The sequence below is a fragment of the Argopecten irradians genome, chromosome 1, assembly GCF_041381155.1.
Source record: "Argopecten irradians isolate NY chromosome 1, Ai_NY, whole genome shotgun sequence".
Classification (NCBI taxonomy): Eukaryota; Metazoa; Mollusca; class Bivalvia; order Pectinida; family Pectinidae; genus Argopecten; species Argopecten irradians.
Window position 1 is genome coordinate 41,902,009 of NC_091134.1, and position 8,166 is coordinate 41,910,174.

The window sequence follows — 8,166 nt, forward strand, 5'->3', positions numbered from 1 at the left end:
AGAAACCTTCTTACTCATTGAACGAGTTACAGCACAAGAAGGGAAAATACCAGGAAATTCCTGTTGAATAGTCTCAGCATCATCTGTTTTATCTGGAATACTGGACACTAAGGGATCTACCCTAACTTTCTCTCCAGCCAAGTCATTGCCTAAAATGAGCGACACGCCCTCTATGGGAAGTTCCGGTCTAACACCAATGGTGACAGGCCCAGTAACCAAGTCTGACTTTAAATAAACAGAATGGAGAGGCACATTAACAAAACCTAACTCTACACCTTGAAGCAAAACACTACTACCACATGAGGTCTCCTCAGACAAAGGCACTACGCCATCTAATATCAAAGAATGAGAAGCCCCAGTATCTCGCAAAATCTTCACAGGTTTCAAGTTGGTAATATCACTAGTAAGTGAAACAAAACCTTCAGAAATGAAGGGAGAGTACTTCTCCAAGACGCTATCAGACTCTGAGCTCTTAATCTCAACAGACACTTTAGAATCTTCCACAATATCACTAAGTTTCTGACTAGGCTTTGACATAGCTAACACAGAAGGAACTGACTGTTTACGCCTTTGCTCCTTACGCTGGAGAGAATAACATTCAGACATAGTATGCCCTACTTTCTTGCAGTAATTACAAACAGGACCAGAAGGAGACCCCACACCTGCCCTATGATCTGTTTTAGAATCAGACTTAGTCTTATCACCTAATTTAGGTTTGTCGTTAGAAGGGCCACTAAAGGTTGGGTTCCTAGGCTGACCAAATTTACTAGTACCTGTGGTACTGTTTTTGTCTTGAGAACTGTTTTTAACAAATGAGCCTTTGTGGGTGAGAGCGTAATCATCAGCCATTGTAGCTGCTTCACTAAGTGTTTCAACTTTTTCTCTCATCTAAATGAGTTTTTATGTTTGTGTGGACACAACGTTTAAACTCCTCTATCAACAATAATTGCCTCAATTTACCGAAATCCTCATCAATTTCTTTAGAATCACACCACCTATTAAATAATTGTTCCTTTTCTCTGGCAAATTCTACATGAGTTTGTTCATCTCTCTTTCTCGAGTTTCGAAATTTCTGGCGGTAAGCCTCAGGAACTAACTCATAAGCTTTCAAAATAGCTTTCTTGACTACTTGGTAATTTGAAATATCATCAACAGATAAAGAAGAATAAATGTCTCTAGCTTTACCAATCAAGACACTCTGAAGAAGCATTGTAAGCTTATCTTCAGGCCATTTCATACTATCAGCTATTTTCTCAAAATGTAGAAAATACTTGTCAACTTCTTTCTCTTGAAAAGGAGGAACTAACCTAATATTTCTACTGACATCAAAACCTCTGTTTCCGTGTAAACCCCTAAAAGTTGGATTACTTGAACCGTCTTGAGAAGCTAGCTCTAATTCTTTAATTCTAAGTTCTGTTTCAGCTTGAATTTTCTGCTTCTCTAGTTCTAACATCTGATCTCTCTCGATCTCTTTTTCTTTTAATTTTCTTTCCATTTCTTTTTCTCTTAACTCTCTTTCTTTGTCTATTTCTTTTTCTCTTAACTCCTTTTCTATTTCTCTTTCTCTCATTTCTTTCTCTATTTGTTTCATTTTCATTTCATTCTCTATTTGTTTCATTTTCATTTCATGTTCAAGTTCCATTTGTCTAATTTGGATTTCTGAAGTGACTGTTTCCTCTATACTATCTAATGCACTAGAGTCAAATTTGCCATTGTCAACAAAATATCTTATAATTACATTCCTAATTTCAGCTTTCCTCAAATTAGTTTTGATAGTAAGGCCTAAATGTTTACCCAATAATAGTAAATCCTTCTTACTAACTTGCAAAAGAACTTCCAGGGATGGCGCTTTAACAAACTGTTCTACCTGCATAGTAGTCATATTTATCTAGCTGTTGGTTTCAAATGTAAACTCAAAGTTTGTACACAAATTTTGAAAATTTCTTAATTAATTTTTCAAAGTTAGATTTCACAAATTGAATATCGATCCCGGACACGAGCCCCCAATTCTGTTACATTAACGAATAACAGAAAGGAGAAACCAGCAGCTAAATTCAAAACACAATTTAATTATATATACAATATTATACAGAGATGGTTTACAATATCTAGAGTAATTGGTGGTGGTACAAGAGTAATACGATGATTTAAAGTGTTACTTATCTGTATGCGAATGTCCTGGTATAATCCTTGATCCTTCTAGGTTTCAAATTAACAATAATCACAAATCCACAAGGAAATTGAATTCCACCGATGATTTGTAAAGTTCCAGGCAATATGAATAAATCCACACAAAGTGTTGTAATAATCCACAGATAAAGTCACAATAGCTCTCCCAATAGAATCTTATATGGCGCTGTACAATTCTTGATATGTCTTATTACAGGTCTCATTACAGTTCTGATTAGCCTTGGACAGCTGGAGTATATATAGCTAAACCGTAATTCAAGAATATTGGAGAACCTTCTACTTCTAGAAATATCTAACTAAAAACAGTAAACAAGTAAACACACATAACTTTCTGGAAATAGATCATTCTAGATCTCTACTTAAAATCAACATGTTTACAAACATATTTGTTTATACATGATTATATTCTAGAAAGTTCTATAACCTAAATCAATGATATGACCTTCATAGGATGTATTGATAAAAAAAGCTATAGGAGTTATCTCCCTTATCTCATAACTACATGTATTTAGTGTCATACATAACACCTTCACTTTGACCTTTACCTTACTGTCCCTTACACTTTGACCTTTACCTCACAGTGCCCTAAACTTTGACTTATACCTTAAAGTGCCCTACACTTTGACCTTTACCTTGCAGTTCCCTACTCTTTGACCATTACCTTACTGTCCCCTACACTTTGACTATAATGTTACTGTCCCCTACACTATACTTTGACCTAAACCTTACCGTGCCCTACACTTTGACCTTAACCTTACAGTGCCCTACACTTTGACGGTTACCTTACTGTCCCCTACATTTTGACCTTTACCTTGCAGTTCCCTACACTTTGACCGTTACGTTACTGACCCCTATACTTTGACCTGAACCTTACCGTGCCCTACACTTTGACCTTAACCTTACAGTGCCCTACACTTTGACCTTAACCTTACAGTGCCCTACACTTTGACCTTTACCTTGCAGTTCCCTACACTTTGACCGTTACCTTATTGTCCCCTACACTTTGAACTTTACCTTACTGTCCCCTTCACTTTGACCTTTACCTTACTGTCCCTTACACTTTGACCTTTACCTCACAGTGCCCTAAACTTTGACTTATACCTTAAAGTGCCCTACACTTTGACCTTTACCTTGCAGTTCCCTACTCTTTGACCATTACCTTACTGTCCCCTACACTTTGACTATAATGTTACTGTCCCCTACACTATACTTTGACCTAAACCTTACCGTGCCCTACACTTTGACCTTAACCTTACAGTGCCCTACACTTTGACGGTTACCTTACTGTCCCCTACATTTTGACCTTTACCTTGCAGTTCCCTACACTTTGACTTTTACCTTGCAGTTCCCTACACTTTGACCTTAACCTTACAGTTCCCTACACTTTGACTGTTACCTTACTGTCCCCTACATTTTGACCTTTATCTTACAGTCTCCTTCACTTTGATCTTTACCTTACTGTCCCCTACACTTTGACCTTTACCTTACAGTCCCCTACTCTTTGACCTTTATCTTACAGTCTCCTTCACTTTAACCTTTACCTTACTGTCCCCTACACTTCGACCTTTACCTTACAATCTCCTTCACTTTGACCTTTACCTTATGGTCTCCTACACTTTGTCCTTTACCTTACTGTCTCCTAGACAACTGATGAAAGCTGGACCGATGACATTGATGTGATGTTTACAGTGTGGTTCCATATTTTTGGCCGAAGTTAAACAAATGGCTATTGTCATGTTCACCTGCAAACAAAGAAATATACACTTCAATGTGATTTTTGCTGGGAATAAAATTGTATTTTCTTTCCACAAAACACATTTTCTAGCCATTTAAATGTTCAAATTTCACAAAATTTAATTTTATAAAGTGTATCTAACAGAAACACATTATCAGGCTTAATTTACTTACAACAACTAGAACTGTCGCCAGAGTGGACGACTAATACCCCCTGCTACACAAATTTAGTAATAACTCCATTTAACAGGGGACATTGCAGAACCCTATATAGTTTGCTCAACTCCCCTTTATGTCAGGATTCTGGGTATCAAAGGACTATGTATGGTTTGGGCCCTTTTTGGCCCCCAAATCCATCAAATTTTCAAACCTGTTCATTTGTTGTATTCTAAATATTTAGTATATCCCTAATTCATCTATGATGACTGTTTTCTAATTTTGCAGATGAAGTTACCATGGTAACCATTAATTATGCAAATGTGGAAATTTTGACAATTTTTGCTATTTTCTATAGGTATCTAATTTTGCAGCTTCAGTTGCCATGGTAACCACTCAAAATATGCATAAATTATGAAAATGTGGAAATTTTTGACAATTTTTGCGATTTTTTATAGGTTGTTGTTTTAGAAACCATAGAGCGCATCCTTGAACAAACTTTATACTTCTCCTAAAGTATAGGAAGTGCAGACATATTCTCAGTCAATATTAAGTTTGTTCGATGATGCTCGATAGTTTCATAGACATAAACAGTCTATACAATTAAGTTAGGGATATACTAAATATGAAAACTACAACAATTTAGATACCAAATTACAGAAGATACTGGTGTCCTTCTTCATCCACACCCCGCATGAAGATCGTTCTGCTGCCTTAGCATAGCACTGCACTGCTGTCCTTCTGGTCCTGCCCAACAACCCTAAAGCAGATAGCAACGATTTAATAATGATTTGCATAATCATTACTTGCTCCATTAGCAGTAATAGGCACCAATCGTAGCTCTAAAGACGACACTATTATCTATCTAAAAGTCTTTTGAGCTACAATATTGCAGCTACATCCGGCTAGGTCCTGGACGGTACATTTTCACCTTTCCTCAATCCTGTTAAGTAATATTTCATGATTATAATCAGATTCACAATGTAGCCTACAGTAGGTCTACTCTGATGTGAAAAAAATCATAGTTAAGATTAGTAACGTTATTAAAGGGAAAACAAGTATACTTGTATTTCAAGAATCGTTTGAGACATTCCCCATTCAAGGGCAGCCATATTTGTTTTACATTCCGACGCGCTCACTGACCCCTATATAAAGCGTGTGAATTGACACACGTGCGCTCATGATCAGTCTATACATGTACATATACACCTAGCAGTTGTCCACTGTGTATCGCCTACTAATACGTAAACAAAGTCATTAGCTATAATTCTGTATAGGGCTTGTTTTAGCAAAAAACATGTCAACTCCTCTAAGCTTTTATTTAGATGTTTGTCAAAATCAAAATTTCACACGTTGTCAAGTGAATAGAAATCCAAATAATAATCCGTCCACATATGCACTCAACTGGCCATGTGCACGTGACTACTTGTCCCGAACGAGCGACAACTTAGCTACCAATTACACACACGTGTCAATGTACGCGTAAATGCCGTAAAACCTATAAATAGTGTATATTGAAGTGTTATGTTTAAGCATTGAAGTCACTATTTTTTAATTTCATCGGGGTATGAAAGAAATTGTGTTTGCAAACTGTGTGAATCCGCGTAGCGGATTCTCACAAATGTTTGCAAACAAAATTTATTGAGAAAGTTTTATGGTGCCGGGCCCCGATAACGTTTGTGCAGTACTATTGTTTCTATTGGTAATGGAATGACGTCAAAAGATGATATCCTGTGCTAACGTCATTTCAGCAGGAAGATTACAACGAGTGACATTCCATCACCACTGGAAATGCTAGTCCCGCACAAACGTTATCGGGTATCACGTGGGTTATCGGGTATCACGTGCGTTATCAGGTATCACATGGTATGTGAATATGGCCCATTTGAGATCTAGCTGACAACACATTCATGTATTACTTCACTATATGATTAAACCTTGCCAGGTGAGTGCAGTGTTTATTTTCAGTTTGACATTGTTATTTGCAATATAGGGGCATGTGTACCTGAGACAAGATATGTTTAGAATGACGCACGTAATAGCCCGAGATACTCTGGCCCTGACATCAGATTTAGACATTATGACAGATAGATGTCTGGCGTAGGGCCAGAGCGCAGTAGTACTCGAAAACCTGGAATAAGCCCATCTCCGATTCAGACTGCTTACAAAACATTACCGCCGAGACGCGTCCATTTCCTTCGTCTTTTCAACAAATGAATATTTTTTCTATCCATACCAATCCATTTTACCATGCATGCATCTCATATCATCTCAATACAGTAGCTTTGCATAATATGAGAAAATGGCAATGGCGAGGAGGGATATTTCAAACTGCGGAAAAGAAGCTACTGTATTGAGATAATATGAGGTGCATGCGTGGTAAAATGGATTGGTACGGGTAGAAAAAATATTCATTTGTTGAAAAGACCAAAGTAAGGGACGCTTCTCGGCGGTAATGTTTACAAAACTGTCTGAATCGGAGATGACCTGACCCGATACCAAACGGTGTCGGCTTATTCCAGGTTTTCGAGTACTACTGTGCTCTGGCCCTACGCCAGACATCTATCTGCCATAATGTCCAAGTCTGGTGTTGGGGCCAGAGTCTCTCGGGCTAGACGCACGTGTGTCAAGTCCCGTGCTTTATATAGTGGGTTGGCCAGTGAAGGTAACTAATTTAAGCAGAGCAAAAAGAAAATGGCTGCCACTACCTTGGATTGGACACTCTCAGAAATAATTTTCGAAAAGTATTTCATGAATCATTAGATATATATATATTTTTTAATTTCAAATGCTTGGTTTTTAACTTGCATTGTCAGTTTTAAGGCTTACATAGACATGAGACCTACTTGGTATACATGTAGCAGTGTCATTAAACATTGATATTCAACATCTTTCATAGGTAAATTTTCGTCCATTTTATTTTTTTGAGGAAAACAACAGTATAGAGACAGGTACATTTGTACTTGTCCCTTAACTGTACAGTACATCGCAGGGATTTCGAAATACTGTTTCATTCGCTTACCTCTGTTCAACGGCTTAATGTCTGGCTAGCTGTTGATACAGGCATGGCTTCTGGCATAACGTAAGACGTTATGATGCTATCCTCAGTCTAGGCATACTACGAAGAGTAGGCAATATGGCGGCGATCGATGTTATTCAAAACCGGAAGCGGGTACTGTAGTTTTTTGATTGGTCCACCAATGAGATACAGTCTCTCAAATACTCATTTAAATACTTTTACAAATATGGTCATCCGTGGTTTGGGACCATCGTCCCTCTGACTATATCATACTATATAAACACTGTACGGCAGGCGCGGATCCAAGGGGGGGCGGACCCGGCGTACGCCCCCCCTAAAATAGGAGAGAGAAAAAAAAGAAAAGGGAAAAAGAAGGGAAAAAGAAAGAGGGGAGGGAAGGAAAAGAAGGAAGAAAGAAAAAAATTGAGGGAGAAAGGAAAAGGGAAAAAAATAAGGAATTAGATAAAGAGTGAGAATTAGACAGAAAGCTCCATTCCCTACCTTTACCGTTTAATGTTATCATTTTAAAATTTAAATGTATTCGACTTTGTGGTACATACATGCATGAACATAAGGTTTTATCTCCATCGCTAAAAGGTACAATGTAAATCCCTTCAAGTAGTATTGTCATTAATATTCAATATTGACAGGTTATATCTCGATATCCTTAGCAATAAAAGAAAAGAAAAGGGGGAGGGGGTGGGTGGTGGAAGGAATTGTAGCTGGCCATGAGTCTTCGCTGGTTGACTATATGTCATGCCCTTCGTTTTCCAGGTTGTAAATGATATATTACACATTTTTGAATCAGCATTAAAGTCCTGTATTAAATCCGACTATCAATTCACAAATGCGTGCGTACTTTCAAAACGCCAGTTACAAGATCACTACTGACGTCGAATGCTTCTAGAAGCTTTTTATTTGTCCTAAGAAAATGTGTGTAAAGAAAAAGGTGGAAAATCAAACCAAATGGAGAACCAAATGCAACAGAAAATGAGAGCTTCTAGGGGTCTGGGTGCACCCCATGGCCAGATGCCTTCCTTTTTTGTTTCAACAAAAACATATCTTAA

General features: G+C 37.7%; 1 long non-coding RNA gene across 1 annotated transcript; it reads right to left on the bottom strand.

Annotated features, from left to right (window-relative positions):
• Positions 1-2,722: 2,722 nt before the first annotated feature.
• LOC138328359 (uncharacterized) lies at positions 2,723-7,350 on the bottom strand. Its single transcript, XR_011209201.1, has 3 exons — positions 7,103-7,350; positions 4,731-4,840; positions 2,723-3,932 (listed from the first exon to the last, which is right to left on the bottom strand). It is a non-coding gene; the product is annotated as an uncharacterized lncRNA (long non-coding RNA).
• Between the last annotated feature and the right edge of the window lie 816 nt (positions 7,351-8,166).